The sequence below is a fragment of the Aotus nancymaae genome, unplaced genomic scaffold (assembly GCF_030222135.1).
Source record: "Aotus nancymaae isolate 86718 unplaced genomic scaffold, 86718_ANA_hifiasm-v0.15.2.pri h1tg000057l, whole genome shotgun sequence".
NCBI classification, from domain to species: domain Eukaryota; kingdom Metazoa; phylum Chordata; class Mammalia; order Primates; family Aotidae; genus Aotus; species Aotus nancymaae.
In genome coordinates this window covers 55,028,027-55,042,985 of record NW_026988471.1, presented here as the reverse complement: position 1 = coordinate 55,042,985, position 14,959 = coordinate 55,028,027, and the positions used below count along the sequence as shown (strand labels likewise).

At 36.9% G+C, this 14,959-nt stretch overlaps 1 protein-coding gene across 6 annotated transcripts in view; it reads right to left on the bottom strand.

Moving 5' to 3' along the window:
- Positions 1–14,959, bottom strand: part of CCDC85A (coiled-coil domain containing 85A) — a 193,733-nt gene that overhangs the window by 168,991 nt on the left and 9,783 nt on the right. The window lies entirely within an intron of this gene.

The window sequence follows — 14,959 nt, the reverse complement described above, 5'->3', positions numbered from 1 at the left end:
AGGCCATTCTCTGTGAACAATTCAGTAGAAAGTTTTACATATAAGTCAACATTTAGTGCTGAAAGAAAAAGGAAAAAAAAAAAAAGAGAACAGACTTGTATTTGCAGTCTGTTTTCCCCAAATATCATCCAGGCCTAAATTAATCTTCTTGTAAGTGACTAGGATTCTATTTATTTGTCTGTTTGTTTTAATTTTCTTTTTAAGGAGCACAGAAAAGAAGTCACATGAGACTCTGGAAGAATGTTTACTTTCAAAGAGGTTGTGTAACAAATTAGCATTCTATTTACTTTCTGTGAAATCACTGTACCATAGCCATCTGTACTAGTGAGCTAGATATAAATTATGATATCAAGATTGAATATTTAAAAAGATTTGGAAATGTACTCAGGCAGCAAATTCAAATCCACCACCAGGCCTTCAGAGCAGCGTGGCTCAGAATAGCCACATTTGACACCATGTCCAAAAGATTCCTTCCTTTCCTTTTGGGCTGCCTGAGCTAGACCAGACCCTGGGCCAGTATGCACAAAGATATCCTTGAGAAAGGTGAAGATTGCCTGCTTCCCCTTAGCTGGATTGTAAATGAAGAGTTTTTGAGTTCTGATGTGGGGTACCAAGGAAATTGTGTTTTCTACAGTATGTATAAATGCATGCTAAAGACCATGACATGCTAAGAATTTACAAGATGAGATGAAACATCCTGAGATGAATCCCAGGCTGCCAGCTCTTCTAATAAAACTTATAATATTCCCTTTACCGTGTCTGCCCTTTACCACATGTGCTGGGTGAGCCTAAAAGAGGAAAAGAAAGAGAAAGCTTGAAAAAAAATATTCTGAAGCCTATAAAATCACTGTGAAAGCTTCTCTCTCTAGTCAAGCTGGTTTTAAGATATTTCTTGACCCTATGGCGGGCAAGTGATTCACCATTCACTAAGTGCCCAATAAATTATCCCAAGATCCTGCTCACCAAACCAGGCACTTCTTGATTTACATCAACATAGAATTCCAGGAGATGTGATTACAAGGAATAAAAGATACTGTGTTGTAACCTACGTCACTATTTTAAAATACTCTGCTGCAGTGGAACTGTATCTTCAGTGAGTTACCAAAGTCCAATCAGTTGAAGTGTATATCTGGATGTGTGTGCAATGCGGTGATAGTGAGAGACTGTGCTAAATAAAACAAAACTTCACTGTATCGACAAAATTAGAAATTTACTTTCTTCTGGGATAATGAAATTTGGTATCTTAAATACTATAAAAACCAGTCCTTAAGAAAAAATATAACTTATATTCTTAAGAGAACCTCAGAATTGAAAGCAGAAATGCAACTAAGAAACCTAAAACTTGAACTCAACGTTTTTGAACGGCAATCCACTGATGTCACAATAAAAGTCACATTTATCTAATTAAGTTAATAAAACATGAATTATGTCCAAATAGTTCTGGTGTGAAAAATGGAGGTTCAAACAGGAAAAGGCTGAGTTGGTGGATTCAAATATAAATGTTATGTTTCTTAGTAAAAGTTTATTGTTTCTTATAGTAACCATTCAGTATTATCAGCACCTCAGCAGCTATAGGTAGAAGATACCAAAAGCTTGGTTTTCTTTAAATAATTCATATTTTGTTTCCTTTACAGCCCCCGAAGGCATGATGAAATAAAGAACAGATGGTGGACATGAAGGAGGAAAAATTGAAGGTGAAAGTTTTCAAAGATACACCAGTTTATATATCTATCTCTGAAAAACAAAAGTCCTATGCCTGTAAATTAACTTGACTGTATGTTTTTCACAACACACCACAAGAATCAAAAAATAATGTTATCTGGGACCATCCAATTACTGATCTAGAAATCTGTCTGAAGTGTCCAAAATGTTTGCTTCTTTGGTGTCACTGGGTAACACCAGAGGTTTTCAAGTCAGCTTTGTTCAATTAAGAGCTTAAGCAGAAATGGGAACAAACAAACCGTTCAAATGTAGAGTTGCTTCAGTTGAAGCTGGAGCTGTTCTTGGGATGAATGGGGTGGCAGAGCCTGCCTACTCCTCCCTATGCACTCCCAACTGCCCCAAGGAGGCTCCACAGACCTTCCAGGGCTCAGTGGAGCACGGTGTGAAAACAATCTGAGACTTAAGATAGAACACAACAAGCTAAAGCGAGGTCAAAATACTAAAGTGGAAAAACATCAAAATAAATGAAATGTAAAAGCTAAATTAATTTTACTATACTTGACTAGCCAAAGGGTCCACAAGGTTGCAAGATTATTTGTCTACTTTTATTGTTTAAACAGAATTAGCTTATTGATTTTCACTTAGCAGAATATTTAGAATATTTCTGCCTCCCAGGCAACTAGGTCCTATTTTCCCCAAAAAAGATTACATCTTCATTATTGACTCAGAAGGTATTAGTCAGAAGATGGATTTTCTTAACTGATGACTTCTTCATTGTAAAAATTCTCCAGTAATTCAGCATAAACTTTACTAGAAAAATAAAATAACTGAAAAGGTATTAAATGATGGCACAAATCCGGAAACGTAAAGCCCTCAAGCAGTGATCATTGTAAAACCTCTTTGTTAAGGAACCCTTAATGCTATGGCTTGAATATGTTCCCCAAAGTTTACATGTTAGAAACGTAATTCCCAATGCAGCAGTGCTGGGAGGTGGGGCCTAATAAGACGTGATTAGGTCCTGAGGGCTCTGCCTTCATGAATGGATTAATATCATCATCATGGGAGTGGGCTAGTTATCAAGAGAATGGGCCTGTTATAGAAGCAAATTTGGCCCCCTCTTGCTTGCTTGCACTCTTGCGCCCTCTTGCCCTCTTGCCCTCTTGCCTTCTACCATGAGATGATGCTTCTTCTTCTTCTTCCCTTTTTTTTTTTTTTTGAGATGGAGTTTTACTCTTCTTGCCCAGGCTGGATTGCAATACCATGATCTTGGCTCACTGCAAACTCTGCTTCCCGGGTTCAGGCGATTCTCCTGCCTCGACCTCCCTAGTAGCTGGGATTACAGTGTCCACCATCACACCCAGCTAATATTTTTTGTATTTTTAGTAGAGAGGGGTTTTCACCATGTTGGTAAGGCTAGTCTTGAACTCCTGACCTCAGGTGATCCACCCTCCTTGGCCTCCCACAGTGCTGGGATTACAGGCATGGGCCACCACGCCTGGCCTATTTACTTCTTAACCACACATCTTTATTGTCACTTACCTCCTCCCATGGCCATGTCAGAGCATGGACACCTCACACAATACCTACTACCAAGCTGTACCCACATGGAATACACAATAAATATTTGTTAAATAAATGAGTATGCGTTTATTCTCAATCTCTCATCTACACATGGAACAGTGCAGAGAAATACAAAGCAAATGAGATACAAGCAGAATTTGGTTTCCTACTACTGCCCACATCCATGAGTCTTACCAGCTTATCAGCTTATGCTCATGCTTCCCCTTATTGCTATTTATGTTTCTTTTACTATGTTGTTTATCTCAGGACACACTCTGATTAGCCTTTAATTTGTTGTAATAAATCTCTATTATCCCTGACATTATTTAGCATGCATGGCTAACTAGTCAACGCAATGATTTATAATGAAATTGCCATAGATTTTGCCCTTCCCTTCAGTTAATGCTACCCTCCTCATTTCACTGAAGAGCCTTACTCCAAACTAGTTCAAGTATCAGCTGTAAAGTAATAGAAGCAAAGTGCCAAAGAAAGGAGAAAATGTCTTGTCTTTTGCCCAAGGGTTCCAGGAAAAAAATCATCAGAACCCATTTAAATGGGACATAACTAAAACATATGAAGAGCCTGGTGCCACTGTTTTGTCACTAGATTACCCTCTTCCAAACTTGAATTGATAATCCATTCTCTTTCATCCAGTACAAAGACAGTAAAGAGATCTAAGAAAATCAAGTCTACAATGGAGTAGAAAGGAAAATCCTTCTCTCTGATTTTCCAGAGCCCTATCCTACTAAGGAACATGGAGAAATATGACAGAGTAGACATAGAATGCACATGTCATATACATGGCCAGTCCATTTGTAGTCTGCCATCTGAGAACTGACCAAGCAAAAGAAAGCTACTATCCACAAATTTTAGAAGTATACAAATTACAAATCCCAAGTCACTTCTACTATAGTCTCTTTAGCTCCCTGTTTCCCAAGAAGTGTTCAGACTCATCACTGTGGTGCTTCAAAGAAGATGTGGTTTATTCTGATATTGCTAGATGAATTGCTGCAATCCTGACAGGTTCCCAACCAGGCACAGGAGTGCAGAGAGAATTTAGAACAATGGTTCTTTATAGGTCATGCCGTGCATGGTGAACTTGCCACCTATACACAGAATTTTTGTCAGAACAAACACATCCGCATTGCTCCATGTCAGAAGTCCAGACACAGGTGCACAATCCCTGGAGGAAGTCAGGTGAGTAGCAGGTAGGGAGAGGAGTGGCCAGTCCAAGCCAATTAGACATACAGGTAGATGAGTCTCCTTTCTTCCTTTCCTGGTAAGAGGAAGGACAAGAAGCTGGAAGCAGCATGGAATGTGGTTTCTGGCTTCTTCACCCAGAACCTGCCTAAGTAAAACTGAGTTAACACTGTGGCTTCTATTAACATACGAACCTGTGCGAAATTAGACTTTCTATGATGGCTGGGATTTAAAAAATAAGGTCTTAAAACATGTTCAGCACTATAACTGGACTTCGTGTTGCACTGCGGAATCCAAACACTTCATTTATAGGTTATCATTCCAAAACAATGAAGACACATGTAAGAATACAAGGTTATCATTATTTCTTTGGAGAAAAAGATTGTCCTTTACTAAATATATGCAATTTTTTATTTTAAATGTTTAAAGGATCTTCTTTTATGAAATTATGACGTTAGCAGATGATTATTTTACCATCTATACCTAATGAAGTAAAAAGTTCGCAATTCCAGGTTTATTCTCAGGTTTTATTTACCTGTGAAATCTAAATTCTTGTACTACTGACTCAGAAAATCTCTATTCCAAGCCCCTTGCCTGATGGATAAATATTTTGCCCACAGAGGTTGATAGTATACTAAAGGCCATATAGCAAGAAAGTGGCAAAGCCATTTCCGAATCTAAAACTCCAGCTGGGTAAGTGTGCCATCATCAAGCCCTTTAGGAAGTTGGTGCATTACATCATTCTTTTTAAACTCCATGGGAATTTAAGTCAATTATTTTAAAGAGTTTTAAACATATTTTAAATAAATGTCATTTTTATTCATAATTAAAATAGAATTTATCTAAAGGAGGTTTATAAAATTGTTTTTCATTGCCGTAAAGCTGTAAATAAAGCTTAGATGCCATATGCCAATTCAAGGTAACACATATTTCCTTAACATATGGGTGAAAGTCCACAGGGATACTCAAAATGTAAAAATTACATACGCTTTGCTAATAGAAATCATCAAACCAGCTTAGCTCTCTTTTTCAAATGAATGTCTATTGTATACCTGGCTGTATAGACTCTAGCAAAAATGGTTCCATTGAAGACAGATTTATGTGCTAGGCCAATAAACCCCAAAGTGGGCAATTTTGAGACTGTAATGGGAAAAAAGTCAAAGAAATTAAAGATGAAAACCACATGGTATATAGTTTGAGAGTAAGGGACTGGAGACTTGATCTCCATTTAAGTGCTAAAGAGATACAAACACACACACACACACAGGCACACACACACAATTTTTAAGCCTGTTCTTCCCCAGATTTTGAAAAACTTGATTCCAAACTGTTTCTCATGAAAGTCAGTATACTAGGGGAGCTATTCATGGCAAACCACCTGGATAATGTTTATTCCTAGACCTCAGATTGATCATAATTATAAATGTACTCTCTTCATAAGTGTCCTCATATGTAAAATAAGCATCTAAATTCAGACACTTTCTCCCATGACTCCATAACCAGAGTAATTCTGGTCAGCTTTTGTAACAGTGAAGAGGACTGCCCTGCCAATCAACATAGACCATTTACAACATGTACAGCCGAACAGATTCTTCTAAATTCTTCACAGCATCCCCCTCAAAAACTGATGTCTTTCAATTGCCTTTGTCTGTTATTTTCACTCTCTCTTCCTTACTATAAGTTGACTCTTACCTCACTTTCCTGTTAAATCACATCTAATCCATCATCTGCAGATACAACTAATGACTTGCCTTTCAGGGTCTTATTATTCTGTTTGGGTAGATGGGCGAATTGGTACTTGCTGTCTAGGGAAACAGAAGAGATGCTGAATTAACGAGCTTGGTTAATTTGAATTCTCAAGAGTAGTTCAACAGACCAGGCTGCCATGAACAAAAATCTGCAACTCAGGTATTTTGACCTTTTAAATGCCATCAAAAGGGGAAAGTAAGTGTACTTTACTTCTGCCTATAGTAGCATAAATCAGAATAACTGGCTTAATTAGTTTTGTTTGCAGTAAGCTGAGTTATTAAAAACACAACTCCTCAAGAGCAGTTGGTGTTGCCATCTGGCCCATCCCTTTGGCTCCTGGTCTCTTTCCCTTCTGTTTCTTGCATTCCAGAAACCAACACTTCCCCAGACACACAGCACTTTGGCTGTGAATGCAAGTGGCTATGTAAGGACCAGACCTTAGTCTTAGTCAGACCATCTTCTCAAGAATGTTTATCTGGAAGGAATATGGCCTTGGGGTGAGGAGAGTCTGTGTGGAAGGAAGATAGGTACAAGATATATAAGTATTAATGTATTTTCTCATGTAAAGGAAGGTTTAATACTGTTAATGTAGTATGTGAACGTTCCTTGTTGTGTTGTGACTAATACGTATAGGGAGTAAAGGGCTGTAATTAGTATATTAAGTCCTAGAAGTATGATGGTGATGTTTGATCAGGAAAATGAAGCTATGGTTACAAAGAGTTCCCATATTAGATTAATGGTTTGGGGGAAAGGCAAGGTTAGTGAAATTTGCTAGAAGTCATCAAAAAGCTGTTAGTGGAAGTAGTGGCAGCAGAAAAGATACTAAAGTTGCTGGACTTCCAGGTTAGGAATAGGGATACTCCTTCCATTAAAAATGCATTTTGGTAGTTGTCCATCCAGCTGTTTATGTGTGTCCCATCTGGCTTAATCAGAGGTTTCCAGGCAATAGATCTGAGCTCACCTAATAGATCACCAGGTCTTCTTTGGTACTTTTCTAAGCCAGAGGCTCGTGATACTCATCTTATCTCACACTCTTGTCACTGCACGTCTCTAGTTATCTGGTATTTCCAATAACAATTGAGAAAAACAGGTTTATTCTTCCATTTAGGGTCTTTATCATTAACATTACCTCTACTTCAAGTGGCCTCTACAGCTAGAATAAATGTCTTCTTCATAAAACTGACTCTGTACCCTGGGAGTCAGCTTGATAGTTTCTAGTCCTCTACCAACTGTCATCTGGCCTTGGACAATTCACTAACCTTCTTTGGAAGTCAATGGTTTCATTCAGAACAAGGGAGGGTTGAGTACGTCACAGCTCTATCATAGAGTATACTTTATAGCTTTAAGTTCTATGATTCTATGAAGTTCTAAACTAAATGCAACTATATTGTCCTTATTTCTTCCTATTCTTTAGCATTAATACATATATATATATTCTCAACTGAATAAATAACTATAACTATATATATCAATAAATGCATATACATAAATAAGCGTGTACATATTCACTACCAATTGGGTTTTGTCTTTCCTACTGATAAGAAAACACACACCATGCCCCCAAAAGCAATTCATGCATTTTAACATTTTTTAAGAACCAGCAATTAGGGGCACTTAGAAAGTTATAGCTATATACAGCCCAGATCAGGGATTTCCCTAAAAGACAATAAGTCCCTCAATAATTAGGAGAAAGATGAGAAGACTCTTTACTTTTCTTTATAATCAAGATTAGAAGGCAGAATTCTAAGTTTAATGCAATGATGACTGTATCTGACTAGATCTCACTAGAAAAGCTAACTTACTCAGGGAGTATCAGAGACCACTGTCAAATGCCTGATCTTCCAAAGTTAATCTAAACATTCTATCCCTCAACCATACCAGCAGGCAAAACTGGTCTATAAATATTTTGTTTGCCAGATTTTAAAATGTTTAAAGGATTCACTTTCCTTCATATGGCTGAAATGAAGGTGAAGGAGGTATAAAAAGAAGTCATTCAACATCTTTAAATGTAATGCACTTAATGTTCCGAAATATACACACAAGAACACCAAATGGGGTGTGTGTGTGTGTGTGTGTGTGTGTGTGTGTGTGTGTGTGTGTGTGGAGAGAGTTGAAATAAATGAAATATAGTTTTTGAATAATTACCAAATCCACTCTTTTTCCCTTAGATATGTCCTGTCTCATAAAGAAGCCTACAGAAGGCCTAAATCACTAAGGTTCTGATGAACTTTTAAATAAACAAATTAAAACTATTAGATATAATTCATCCCGTAATTGAATATGTGCCTAATTTTGATCCAGAGCCAGGATGGAGTCCCAAGACTTCTTGTATTCTTCCATAATGATTTGAGACAAAAATTCCATAATACACACAATTTTTATTATGTAAAAATGGTAAATGAACAGACATCTGTGAATAACCCAGTTATTGCCCTTTATCTTTGGAACAACAAACCAGTATTGCCTTTACAAGGATGACAATGTAACTTGCTATCCTCTGCCATTTTCCCTTTTCAAAAACACCTCTTCTGCCTCTCTACTGCTAAAGGATCCTCTATCTAAGAAAGAGCACAGGCTCTTTCTATTGGAAACACTTGAATGGCACTCTCAAGAGAAAGCAATTTACGTCAGGAGGAGCAGTAACTTGAACCTTACTCTTTTGCAGATTAGAGCCTTATAAACTAGAGCTGAGATTTCATGTCTGTATTCTCAAGTGTCCCATGGTCTACTCTTGATACTGAATCTCAAATTTCCTAGCACTCTTAAAAATCAGCCCATTTCAGAACATGAAACTATTCTTACTATGTCCCAGAATCAAATTCAAAATAAACATTTTTTTCTAAATATGCTTAATGCTCACCATAAATATTACGTATTAAAGTACTATCAAGGGCAACTTGGTTATACTAACGTATCCAAGAAGCAAATGTTTGAGTTGATAATATTATGGAAACATAGTGCCTCATTTATCTGAAGTATAATCAAGAGTCAGAAAACAAGCAAAAATGAACCTTGAAAAGCTAAAATACCTATGGCATGTGAACTATGCACTGAAGCTCATGTAGTTTCCTCTTAGAAGGACACTTTGTGATTATTTATCCTTATTTTAAACACATTTCTAAGCAGGGCAGTTATCTGCATTCCCAAGCTATGACCAGCCATTGGAAACATCAGAAAATAATTTAGAAACATTGAGAAAATGAGTTAAAGTCAGGCCTGCTGAGGTCAGGAAAGAGTGCAGCTGACATCATGGCAGTACTAGAAGTGACTAGAAATCTATTTTTAGGAGATTTAAAAAAGAATATTCATACAGGGCCATATAATGTAGGAATCCACAGTTCTATCTTTAACCATCAAAAGTAAGTCATGGAGCCTACAGTGATAAATTTCAGCCCGGAAAACTTAACTCCAATCACAGATACACTGGCCCAAAGTTGCTACACAAGTAAAACATTATAATTATTTATTTTCTTAAAGCTTTGGCAAGCTTTGACTTTACACTCTTATTTCTGACCAGTGGAGCTCAACTAAGATCCCTACACCCATGCCTCATTACTACGACTTAACTGTATAACCCTACACATTTTGTATTTGTATTGCATTCATTTATTCATGTACTTAGGCATTTGTATTCACATATCTGTATTCACTTGACACTTGTGAAAAACTGTGGCCTGATGAAATAACTCACCATAGCTCACCACTTCCGCATCCTCTGTTCTCAACTATTTCAGGTAAAATGAAATGATAAATGCATCACTAATTCAATGGTCACATTTTTTTCTATTATATCTTTTGAAAAGTTGCACTGAGCCAGAAGATACAAACATTTCACTGATTTCAATTGAGTCTAAAGAAGAGGATTATAATCAGTTGAAAGAGATTCTTGGTTTACTTTATGGCAGCAACTAGTTTATGTGACGGGATGCCAGACACATTTGAACATTAGCTTAACCAAAGAGAAATCAACTGAATGTTTGGCATTGGGCAGATGCAATATTAAGGTTACAGAAATGTATGTAAACATGTATACACATATATACACAATGTTGGCAGAGACAGACAGACAGATGAGCAATCTCAAGGAAAAGATAAAAATGACCCTCCAGATTTAAATTACATTTATAGCATTGTGCTATCATTGTCAGCAGAGTTGAAAACCTTACATTGTGCTAGAAAATATCTTTCTAAGCCACCTAGGTTTTCCAATAGTTTGCCTCTGAGATATTTTGCAATTTTCTTAAACAAACTACATTTTTAATATTAAGCTTTCTATATCATTAAGTCAAAATGTATCCTATGATAAATGTAATATGCTTTGCAAATGCAAGCATGGTATAATAAATTAATTTTATCAAAACCTTAAATCAATGTCTCATCAAACTGCATATAAGGTTACCAAATTACAGTACTCAAGTTTGAGGAAAAAAAGCCATTATTTACTTCTTTAACCATCTGTCAGTTCACACAATAGAAAATGCACACAGAGAGACTCAATTAAAACCAGTTCTGGTATTCCATAACTGCAACTGTTAAAATTTTTCTCCCAGGAGACACTCAATTTCTATTGTCCAAATTCATTCGTAAGTGATGTTCTGACTTTTCTTAAGCAAAATAAAAGATTTATGAGAGCAATCATTCATGCTATAGTGCACACGACTCAATTTACAGACAATCCTGCTGCAGAGAAATACTGCTGGGGTCTTCCACACGCAGGTTATCTGACCCCTTGTAGACAAGGCCACTTTGTGTTATCAACATTTTTTGTTTACTCATTAATAACCTCAACAGAGGATAAGGAGCAGTCATAAAACTCAGGGCGAAACCTATAAAGTGGGAGATTTGAAATACAATATTCTCTTGCGGGAAATACGCATTAGCATTGCAAGCAGTGCACCGACATCTGCCGTAAATAGGTTAGAAACTCAAGTGCTCTTCTTTTTCTATTTGGATGTGAAGGTTTTAAAAAGTAAAGCAGTCACAAACCTCTCATATGCCAGAGTTTCCCGTAAATTAGCCTAACAACTCCACCCATCAAAAACACAAATTTTCAACCCATATCCTAAAATAGTATGTTAGTAGACAACTTTAGTCTAGAATGGAGTGAAGTTTTACGGTAACAGCTGGGGTCCATCCTTCTCAGATCTGGAGTTAAGCAAAGGAAGAGGAGAAGTTAGCTTTTCTTCCTGCCAGGAAACTTGAGTGTTTAAAACCTCCACTCACAGCAACCCGTCTTAAGCAAAAATCACTCATTGAGGGCAATGGTTTTCAACTGGTCTACTCATTAGAATCACCTGAGGAGCTCTTTTTGCAAAGTGCCCACGCCCAGCACCAGACCAACTCAATTTGCATCTCTGAGTGCAGTGCAGGGCTCAGCCACCGGTATTTTTCCAAAGCTATCACAGTGATTTTAAACTGCAACCAGATTGAAAACCACTGCTCTAAAGCAATGGTTTTGAACCAGAGGCATTCTGTCTACCCTCCACCCTGAAACACTGACAGTGTCTGGAGACATTTTTTATTATCACAACTTGGGCGGGGGATGCTCAGAGGTAAAGCCCAGGGATGCTGCCAACCCTCCTAAAATGCATAAGGCAGCACCTCACAACAAAGAATTATCTGGTCCAAAATAATAGCAGTGTAGCTGTAAAGAAACCCTCAACTAGAAGAAGAGTTGTTGAGAGAAACAGCCTGCTCTTTCAATCTTGAGAGATACCCTCACAAAACAAGAAAAGAATCAATAGGAAGCTTTCAGGAGGAAGACTTACAACCCTGACACTCCATTCAGCAAGACCAAAGTAGTTCTAAATGGACCCTGTTCAATGCAAGTGAATGATTTCTTCATGCTTGCTCTCATTGGCTAGAGTGATGTTTAAGGAGGGCACAATGCTACTGTTCACTGAAACTTGCTCTAACAAGGCAAAGGGAATCAGACCCACCAGGATAATTAAACAATTCCTTTTTTTTTTTAAGAAGAAGAAAAAAGATAATGAAGAGTACCGTTTCATTGTCTATTGTTCCTTCTCATTTGCCGGTAACCAGCAATATGTGTGCTTCTAGAATTAAAATCAAACTATTTTCACTATTTTTTCTTCTGCATTCACTATATCTGGTGGGGGAACTACTTGTAAGGATCTCTGATCATCAGAATCTTCTTCATCTTGAAGGGTAAATACAAACAGAGCTATTGCTAGAAGAACCTAAATCATCCAAGACATCCACGACCTGAGCTAAATAGTTACCTGTTTAAAAGCAAAGGCCTGCCAGCTAGGATCGGGAAGCAAAACTCCTTCCTTTCATTGTGGAAGCAAACACTTTCACCTAAGAAAATTCCATTCACCCTTGAATGTCAATGGAATCAAGTAAGGGAAACCCCCATTCTCAATACTTGAGGCTGTCAGTTTAAAAACATTTATAGATAGCAGTGGTTATTCAATTACTTAATTTACAAATCTGAAATAAGCAACTTGAATGAATGGACAAATGCATTAATGTCTAGATGTGATAAGTGTTGAATCTACTTCCTATTTGAAAATGGAACTCTACACAAACTAGAAAGAAATCATTGAACAATAACTTCTAAAGAATAAAATGCATTCTTGAGAATTTTGTGTAGTTTGGAGGTTCGTTTAAAAGTTTCATTTGTTTTTGCTTTTGTTGTTTTCTAAACACCTACTAATTAAGAAATTATTATACAGACTTAAGATGTTCTTAAGAGAGGAAAAATAGCTAAAATTTATCTTTGCATTCCCCCAAAAAAACTCTTTAATGTGTTCAACTATTTCATCCACTGAGTTTGTAATTATAAGCACAAGTAGATTAACAAATGCTCAAGGCATAGTCAACTAAAGTAGCCATCTTTTTCACTAATGTTCTTTCAGTGTGTGTATGTGTGTGTTTTGGGAGGGAATGCATATCTTTACAGGTAGGACAATTTCCTGCCAATGTATATTTCATTTCTGTTTCAGTTTGCCATAATGTACACACACTTCCCATTTGTTTTTACCTGCTTTTTGTTCATGTAAAAACATGCAAGTGCTCATCCTAAACACTCATATTTCACACCAACCCCAAGCAGAATGACTCTGGAAATGAGTCAGCAAATCTGCAATTCTAAATTAACCTTGATACTGCTTCCTATCTATTTACACACCAATGATTCGAACAAACTGAGCGAGGATTTAAAAATATGGAAAAGCAGGTCTTACCATCCATATCAAAAATTAATTTGTAACAGCAGGATAAATACAAGTTACCAATGCCTATGTTTATAGGCTGATGATCCATGAACATCTCATTGTGCCACTTCATTTTCCAATTAATTACTGAAATTAAAATGCACTTCAAATATACTCTGAGGATATCAACTGTCGGCATAAGATGGGTCACTTAAGAATGAGAAAACTTGAAGTAGACATAAGATTTGAACTAGAGTATCATTCTATTACATCAGTTTTAACTAAATTAAATTGTTAAATTTTAAGAAACAATTACCTGCCCCACTAAGTTTATCTGTACCAGGCAATAAGCTATGATATACTGTCATCTTTACCAGGAGATACACCTTACTTACCACACAAGGCATTGTTTAAAAGCTGCATCTAAAAATTTTCTTAGAAGTCAAGTCATATGGTGATTAAACTAGAGGAGTTCTTTAGATAAAGGAGCCCTTTGGTAAAGAGAAATTGTTTTTATAAGTGATCCACTTGCCCCTAATATTTTCTTTTTAGTTTAAGAGACAAAGTTTCCTTATAATGGTGCACATATTTACTTCTCAAGCTCATTAAAAAGTAATCAAGAAATGGAAAAATCATTAACTTTACCTTCCCATGACTCCATTATCTCCCCTCCAAAGACAAGCTTCATGGCCAATGACCAAGCTCATGATAGTAACATAACCAAACTTTCTTTTTAAATGACTTGCATCTCTTATACAGAATTGGGTAGCCTAGAATATCTATAGCAATAGGATGGGGGTGGGGGCAGCATCTCCACAGCTCTTGGCAACAGTGAGTGAAGGTTCAACCTTGGAAAGGCCCCAGCCAGGAAGCCTCAACACAACAGGTGAATTGGCTTCTCTGGGCCTCCACCTCCCAACAATAAAGCAGTAGCGTCCCATGTTTCCAAACTTTTTATTTCCATTTGTACCTAAAAGAACATTGCTTGCATTCGAAGTCAAGTTTCAGGAGTCAATTTTCAGCACTATGAGTAAAGGATTAGGATAAAATGGACTCCAACAGGTAAATCCCCAAATACAATATTGAAAATTTACCCTTCTTGTCACTGCTAACCCTGGCAGCCTTCTCCATCACTGCTTGGAGTTGGCTGCAGATTCCAGAGCACCTTTCAAATAAAGCAAAAACCCTCAGATATTTTCAATTTAAAAAACCCACAGTTTATAAAATCAACCATTTTAGCTCCAACTCAACCATAGGTAACATAAAAGGATTGTGGAGTTTTTTTTGGTTTTTATTCTTTAAGAAATGATTTTTTTTCTCTCTTAAGTTCAAAGTGGTTTCAGATCCAACATCCAGAAAATTAAACCTCTTCCAAAAGGTTTAAAAGCCCAGGTTTAGCACTGCCTCAGCAAGTGTAGCAGATGTTACGCTTTAGAAACCAAAAGAGTGTCCAAACACATCTGTACATTTTAAAAAGGTACATTCAACCAACCAGGAAAGATGTCTCTTGCAATGGAAAACAACATATTATTCGGAATATGTTTAAGGGAGTTTGGTGATAGTGTTGGTGTGTTTTGAGTGAGTAAAAAAGGAATCAGCTGATGCATTTT